Source organism: Chrysochloris asiatica, unplaced genomic scaffold, assembly GCF_000296735.1.
Source record: "Chrysochloris asiatica unplaced genomic scaffold, ChrAsi1.0 scaffold00003, whole genome shotgun sequence".
NCBI classification, from domain to species: domain Eukaryota; kingdom Metazoa; phylum Chordata; class Mammalia; order Afrosoricida; family Chrysochloridae; genus Chrysochloris; species Chrysochloris asiatica.
Window position 1 is genome coordinate 43,707,630 of NW_006408521.1, and position 7,955 is coordinate 43,715,584.

At 45.1% G+C, this 7,955-nt stretch overlaps 1 pseudogene; it reads right to left on the reverse strand.

Annotated features, from left to right (window-relative positions):
* The window catches only part of LOC102811027, a 37,653-nt pseudogene extending 29,963 nt beyond the window's left edge, over window positions 1-7,690 (reverse strand).
* Window positions 7,691-7,955: the final 265 nt, after the last annotated feature.

Consider the following 7,955-nt stretch of genomic DNA (forward strand, 5'->3'; position numbering starts at 1 on the left):
ACTGCCATTGTGGAATAGGTCTTCCTTTACTCTGTGTATGTGTGAGTGCAATTATTTTTGCTTTCTTCCCTTCCTCATAAAACAGAACATGTAAATAGAGCCAGTGTGTGTTTGGTTTTGTCTATGTGAGTTGTACCATGTAAGGTACAATATGGAAGTCCTGGTGTGGTGCTGTAGGTTAACGCCCTAGACTGCAAAGTCACTTTGAACTGCCAGGTCAGCAGTTCAAGCTCACCAGCTGCTCCTTGGAAACTCGTCACTTTGGGTTGGAACTGACTCGACGGCACTTGTCAACAACAGGCACAATATGACTTTGTAGTTGTTGACTGTCTGATATGAGTGCAGGTGCCAAGTTGACAAGAGGTGGACTGAGATATGGCAACTTGACTGGACCAGGATTCTCAGAGGCTTGGCAAGTATCTAATGATGTATTTTGGCACATATGTAATGATGTAATCATCCTCCCCTCCTCCCCACCTCCCATGACGTGATCTGATGGACTCAGCCAATCAACTATAAAGGGAATTTCCTCAGGATTGTGGCCTGCATCCAATATACATAAAATGCTCTGGCAAAGCTTGCTCGCCTGCTCTGGGTCCTGCATCCAGCTCGTCATCATCTGACCTCTGGTTCTTGGGGTTCCTCAGCCTGTGTGCCAACAGTCCTGCTGGTCTTGGATCCATCAGGCCCTGCGGCTAGGAGAGTTGGGCGAAGTCTCCAGTCTGACATCTGGCCCATGGACTGGGGACTTGCCAGCCTCCGTGTCCATGTGAGCCATTCCTCTCTTTATACGTGCTGCACTGGCCTGGCGTCTCTACAGAACCCACCCTAAGACAGAGGTAGGACAGAATATTCCGACACAGCCTGAGTTAGAAAACAAAGGGGCAGTATGAGGAGCAGACTTGCAAAAGATTAACCTGGTTGGAAAAGGCCTGATTTTCCACTGGATTATAAAAATCTCATTAGATTTAAAAGCAGTCAGAACAAAAACCTCTGAACTGGATAATATGAGAAACACAAAAAAGCATACCGTCAAAATTTCAATTAATTTCTAGGTGTTTAAATAATCAAATTTAAATATCCTGTTAGATTAAAATAATTGATCATCTTTGCTTCGGCATGTCATACTAGGAGGACAGCAAGAGAGGACATAATGCTGACACATTTATGAACTAGCCGGGCTGTGCTAGTTCATAATGTTTTCAAGGCGCACAATCACTCACAAGAAACTGAATTACATAACCAAAGATCTGACTTAAGAATTGAGGTCATAATTTACTTGACTCATGAAAAGCCCTATGGGTTCTTAGGTTTGTTTTTGTATTTTCAATCTTTTGCATTTGCAAACATTCATTCTGGCCAAACAGAGTCCTCGATGTTGTCATGGTTATAAACAACTTTGACAAAAATTCCTAGGAAGCGAACCCAACAGGTGCAGACCAGACAGGTGTGAGCCAGACAGGTGCGGCAGGACAGCTGCAGGGAGCCCTCACGATGATGGGCACCAGCTGGCACTCACTTGGTGACATTTGGGTCTGAGCCTTGCATGCACTGGGAACCACTTAGTAGGTAGGAGTCAGTTCTGGACACCGAGGAGCAAACTGGGATAGCTAGAGCTTCTGGGAGTCACAACTCTTGGAATATAGACAGAACTCAGAAATTCTACACTGTGCCTCTTGGAAGGTCTTCTCCTACTGCGTCTATCCACAGCCTGCAAGCCACACACCACAGGGCAGGGTTCGCTGGCCCAGAATCAGGCGAGCTGCTCGTGCTCAATTCCATTCCTCAGCCTCAAGCCTCTGCCAGCAGCAAGCGGGAGGAGCTAGGAGAAGTGCCCTGGTCTCTGGTCCTGACTCCTGCTCCATGTTCTGTTCTCAAGTTCGTTCATGGCTCTTATCCAATCACCATTAACCAGGCTGCGCATGAGCACAACTTCATCGAGTGCTTCAGCTGTCAGTCAGATTTCATTAACCCAGTTTCAAGGTGAGGAGCCAGAGTTAAGCAACTTTGCTAAGGTTACAGAGGTAACAAGTGGCAGAGCTGAAAGAAAGCCCAAGTCCTTGGCCTGGTGTCCAGTGTCCACCTGAAGGAGGCGGGTCAGCCAAGGCCTGCTCAGGAGGTGTTGGTCCTCCCACATGCTGCTATTCATGCCACGGGAAGGTCAGCATGGTCATATAGCAAGTGGCCTGCTATGCCCAGGCATTGTAGCCACATTAAAGCCATGCAGCTAATGAGGTGCATAGCCCGATGTGCCGTGGAGTGAGTCCCGACTCATAGCGACCCTGCATAGGGTTTCTGAGGCAGTAAATCTTCATGGAAGCAGAAAGCCTCATCTTCCTCCCATGGAACCACTGGTAGTTTCAAACTGCTGACCTTGAGGTTAGCAGCCGGATTCGTAACTACCAGAGCTCCTTGTGAAGGGCATTTTAGGAGAAGACAAAGCTCTGTGAGTGAAATCCTGATTTTTAAGTGTCTATGGCTTTCTGCTACCAGAAAAATTTACAGCCTTGGAAACCCTATACATAGTCGCTATGAGTTGGAACCAACTCACGACACACCACCACCACCACCAAGGCTTAGAAGGTGGGCTCAACCCATCCAATTTGCTATTTCTAGAATCCAAGAAATAACAGGTTAACCCCATATGAAGAGAGGAGAGTGGCGTGTGTGCAAGGGTGATCGATCAGAGAAGGCGAATTGGTATGTGGGCTGGACTTTGGTTGGATTCAGGAAGTGGAGACAGGGTGTTCAGGCAGGTGGTAAAATGGGGTTGGTTAAGGAGATGTGACCTCAACAATGGTAAGCCATGAGGCCTGGAGAGGGCTTGGCCACCAGGAAAAGGTGTAGGACACCAGTCAGTTGGTAATGGAGAGTTACGGATGACTTAGAGCAGAAGGGTGACAAAGAAAACAGAATTGTAGAAGAGTTAGCTGGCCATGACGCATGTGATGAAACAGAAAGCTGGAGATCAGCAACCCGGAACCCTCTCTGTTCCAGCCCAGCTGCAATTTCATGTTCTTAGCTCTGACAGAGTGGGCAGCCAACAGTTACTGTTTAGTTAGTACGCTTGAGTCGGTTCCAACTCTTAGCCATCCTTGTATAGGATTTTCAGGGAGCAGCTGGTTGGTTTGAACTGCCAATCTTGCAGTTAACAGTTCCGTGTTTATCCTATAGTGACGCACCAGTACTCCAACTGTCTGGTGAGCCCTAAACATTATGCAGGGACCCCCAGCAAGACGTATTTCTTAAGCACAACAGCCTGGAATCATGTTTTGATAGGAAGGAATTCCCTTCCATGGCCCCCTTTCTCCACATACACCTTCATAGAGGTACGAAATCACTGCGATCACTTTGTCAGAGAACCTAGTGACGTCCCCAATCCCCGCCTGGCCCTCAGTTAGGTTACACCGCAGCATCATAAAGCAAGTTGTGCCAAGGGGGTTTAGGTGAGCTCACATTCCTGCCTACTCCGAGAATCCAGACAGAAACCAGGCTCCCAGCTTCCAGCCATTCAGATGGTCCAGAATTACATTTATTTCTAAAGTCACTAATAAAATGGAAACACAGACTTTTTAAACCCTCACAGACAACAATTGCCAATAGAAAGTTGCTTCAAAAGTTCATGGAAATATGCCATCGTCTTTTGGTGTGTGTTTTTAAGGATCCCTCGGTAAATTTTATTTGTTTAAGATACAAAAAAGTACTCTACTAAAGTATCCTTGGAGGCCAGAATGACCAAACTTTGTCTCTCATACTTTGGACATATTGTCAGGAGGGATCAGTCGCTGGAGAAGGATACCATGTTGGGTAAGGTGGAGGGTCAGAGAATAAGAGGAAGACTCCCAGTGAGATAGATTGGCCAAGTGGCAGCATCGATGGGCTCAAGCGTGGCAACAACTGTGAGGTTGGCCCAGGATCAGGCAGTGTTTCCTTCTGTTGTGCAAAGGGTCACTATGAGTCGGTACCGAATTGATGGCACCTAACAACAACAACAACAATAACAAAAGCATGGAAAAATTTCCAGACAATTTTCATCTAAATTTTGGAAATTAAGAAAGTAAACCATGACAAATAAGAAAAATACTAACAAGAGACTCAACAGAGGGAAAAGGAGGTAATCAACACCCTTTATCAAAATCCCTATAACATCCTATACTTATAAAAGCTGCCTAAACCATATCCTGACTTATGTAGAAAACTGTAATTAGAGTTAACGTAGTTTTTATTAGCTGCATAACATAAAAATGAGGACATTTGGAACTATATCTATAAAAAGACCACAGAGTTGTCACTGAAATATATATTTCTTGAGACAATGGGCAAAACTCCCACTTATAGGAAATATGTTTGTTTGTTTTCACACAGTGAAACAAAGAAAAATTGTATCCAATGAGAAATCTTTTTCTCTAAACTAAATTTGTTAGTACTTCTTAACTAACTCAAAATGCAAGACTTGGAAAATGTAAATTCTCATCTCAGACTTAATTAAAACAAGTTATTAAACCAACCAACATACCCAATTTTACTGCTTGACACCAGATTTTTCAAAGAATTGTTGTTTAAACCACCATACTGTTCATAAATCATATTTCAAATGCTTATACTTAGTACTGGAGACCTGGTGTGGTACTGTGGGTTAATGCGCCAGACTGCAAAGCCATTTGAACTACAAAGTCGGCAGTTCAAGCTCACCAGCTGCTCCTTGGAAACCCTACACAGGGTCACTATGGGTCAGAACCAACTTGATGGCTCTTCACAACAACAACATACCTGGTACTACTTCTATTTTCTGAAGATTACTCAGTCTAATGGCAATCTAGACTGAACACTACAATGTACGAGAAGATTCCAATTCACTCCAAACCAAAAGAAAGGGTCAATCTTCTGTGTTTGTGAAAAATCACAATATTAAAATAGGTATAAAAACAAACTGTGATTGTTCCATGGTCAGAGAAGTACCCACAGAATGTTCCTTCTTTACTTTCAGCTTCCTCTTCTGAAATGTCTTCTTCATCCGATTCTTGTTCCTCCTCCACTTTGTTCAAAGGTTGAGAAGATTCTGGTCATAATTTTTTGAAGGGTATGGTTGTGGTCTGCGCCTTTTTGCAGGACAAAGGCAATCTGCCACAAATATCATACATAGCCCTAAAGTCAGTCCTGAAAGCAGAGTTGCTAAAACAAAATCTGCAGATGATCCCTACAGGTAACCCAAGGTCTTCAACAAAATAGTTATGGCAAGTTGTAATCCACACAGATGGCTGAAAAAGTGTGGAACTTGGAGCAAATCATGATGAAGAAGGCTCAATGCTCTTCCACTCTTGTTCACTTATAAAGTGTATGAAGTCCTTCTCAGTCCTTGGGCCCTGGTCATGCTTAAATTCACCATCTTTACAATGATAAATAGTAGGAAGAACAGTTATTACAAAGAGTCCACTCAGCCCGGGCTGCTCTTTGATGTCTACTTATGCAACATTAACTTCAAGATCTTCTCTGCAATTCAGCAACACTGTCGCATCCTGGGTGAAGATTTTGACAAGCTAGGACACCATGGAGCCTAAAATTTTATCATCCACTCTCCTTCCAGCAACTCTTCCCAGTTTTTATCCATGATGATGCACACATGGCTCCGCCGCCTGTGGTCCGGGGAACCCCATAAACAATACCCCCTGGATTATCAGGGAAACCACGAGAATCCTGCAGGGCGCCAAGTCAGCAGCTAGCCCACCCCAAGGCAAGTACTGAGGCCTCTCCATTGTCTTTAATTCCATTTACCCACAGGCTTTTTTCTGAAGGCCCCTGTGCCAGCAGTAAAACTTTCAGGGAAAACTAGGGATCTCATGTAGAACCAGTACCTTCCAGTGGAACCCTTCCTGAGACTTTGCATCTCCACCCCCAGGTATATGGAATCAGATTCTGCATTTTAGCAAGACCCCCAAGTGATGTTTCTAGATCCCCAGATACACATGTGTTAAGAATGACCTGGGGCTTTGTTAAAATCTTGTAGATTCCTAGTCCATACATCTAGGGTGGAAATGTAAATTCTCAGCAAGGGGTTGAACCAGAATGAACCAGTTCAACAGCAGCTGCTGGTGAATTAGCCCCTGTTCCCCTCAAGGCTCAACACCTTCCACAAGCGCCTTTCCAGCAAAGTCCATGCAAAGCCAGTTAGCATGGTCAGTCTGAGGGGCAGGCATCCTTTCTGGACCATCCCCCCTGATTTTGCAGATGTATGACCTCTCTCCTGTCACTGTGATTGCAGAGATAACTGTTACTGGCAGGGATAGCCAATGAGTAGATTCACTGGTTACCATGAAGACCTGGGGTCTCAGTTCCCAGCAACAATATGCCATCTCTTAGCATAAAAGAACCTGGTGGTACAACGGTTTTGTGCTGGGCTGCTAACCAAAAGGTTAGTGGCTTGAATCCATCCAGACCCTCCAAGGAAGACAGTCTGGTGCTCTGTTTCCATAGTACAGATTACAGCCAAGGAAACCTATGGGGTGGTTCTACTATAAGACCTGAGTTCTGGTGAGAGCCAGAATCAGCGTGACAACAGCCAATGACAACAGGAGCAGCAACAGAAAAGTTGCACGTGGATGAAATACACTGTTGAGGCAGGCCTGGGCAAGAGGAAGCCTCACACAAGGACTCCGTCAGGGAGGCAGAGTCCTCTCCCTCACAGGGCAAAGCCATGACCAACAGAAGGGGAAGAAAGCAAGACTAACTGCCTTTAACAGACCTCTCATTTGTACCCTGTGCCCTGCTTCTAAGGAGTCCTGGTGTGGTACTGTGGGTTAATGCAAGGTTCGTTTGAACCACAAGGTTGGTGGTTTAAGCTCACCAGACGCTCCTTGGAAACCCTATGCAGGGTGGCTATGGGTCAGAACAGACTTGACAGCACTGAACAACAATAATTACCCTTCTTCTAAAGGATTTCCGAAAATGGACACAAAGTCAAAATGCAAGATGAAAATCAAACCAAACCAATCCCGTTGCTGATGGGTTGATTTCAACTCATGGCAACCCTGTGTAATAGAGAACTGCTCTATAGGGTTATCTTGGCTTTAATCTTTATAGAAGATTTCCAGGTCTTTCTTCCGTGGTGCTGCTAACTACTAGGTTAGTAGTTGAGTACAAACCATATGAGAAAATAAAAGATACCCCAAACTAAGCTAAATATGCAAAGATGATGAACTTGAGCTCTGCCTTTCAAGGTAGTTTAAAGAGGAAGTTAAAGAAAGAGAGACAGACTATGATTTTATCCAATAAAAGGAAACACACCAGTTCTTGAGGAGAGACAAGCTTTTTCCTGGTACTGAGTTGGAGGAGGACTTCCTCACATGTGACCGGTCAAGGTTCCTCCAGTATTTCCCATCTTAGCATTTACGGTCAAGGCCAAGACAGTTGGTTAAGATGGCTGGGACACATGCTGTCCATGGGCAGACCTTGAATGTGTAGGCGGTAAGAGCCCACACATCGCTTACTGGTTGAGCCAAAAGAAAACAGAACTTTGGGTGACTTCCCATAACTTTTCTGTAACAGGGGCCTCCTTGACAGAAGGCGAGAAGACAAATAGCCTTCTGGAAACGCCCATCTGTCAGTGGCAAAGCAGAGTCTCGCCAGCTGTTTACAGATGGACACGCTAGGGCTTACACTCATTTCAGGCCAACCTGAAGTCTCCCGGGGTCATGTTACATGGAGCAGATCTTGGGGTGTACTGCTTCCTTCCATCCCCAAACTGCAAGAGGGAAAAATGATTTCATGATCTAGTCTGTCTGTCATTGCACACTCCCACCCTTCCACAGCGGTACTAGTGGACCCATTGTGAACAATGCTAAAGGGATTGTGGGCAGGAGCTCAATGTGACAAGGGCTGTTTGCAGAGCAGCAAGAAACTGACCAATAATGAGGTCTGCCCTCCAAGCAGCTGATAACAGAAGGCCAGAGGCCAGGTTA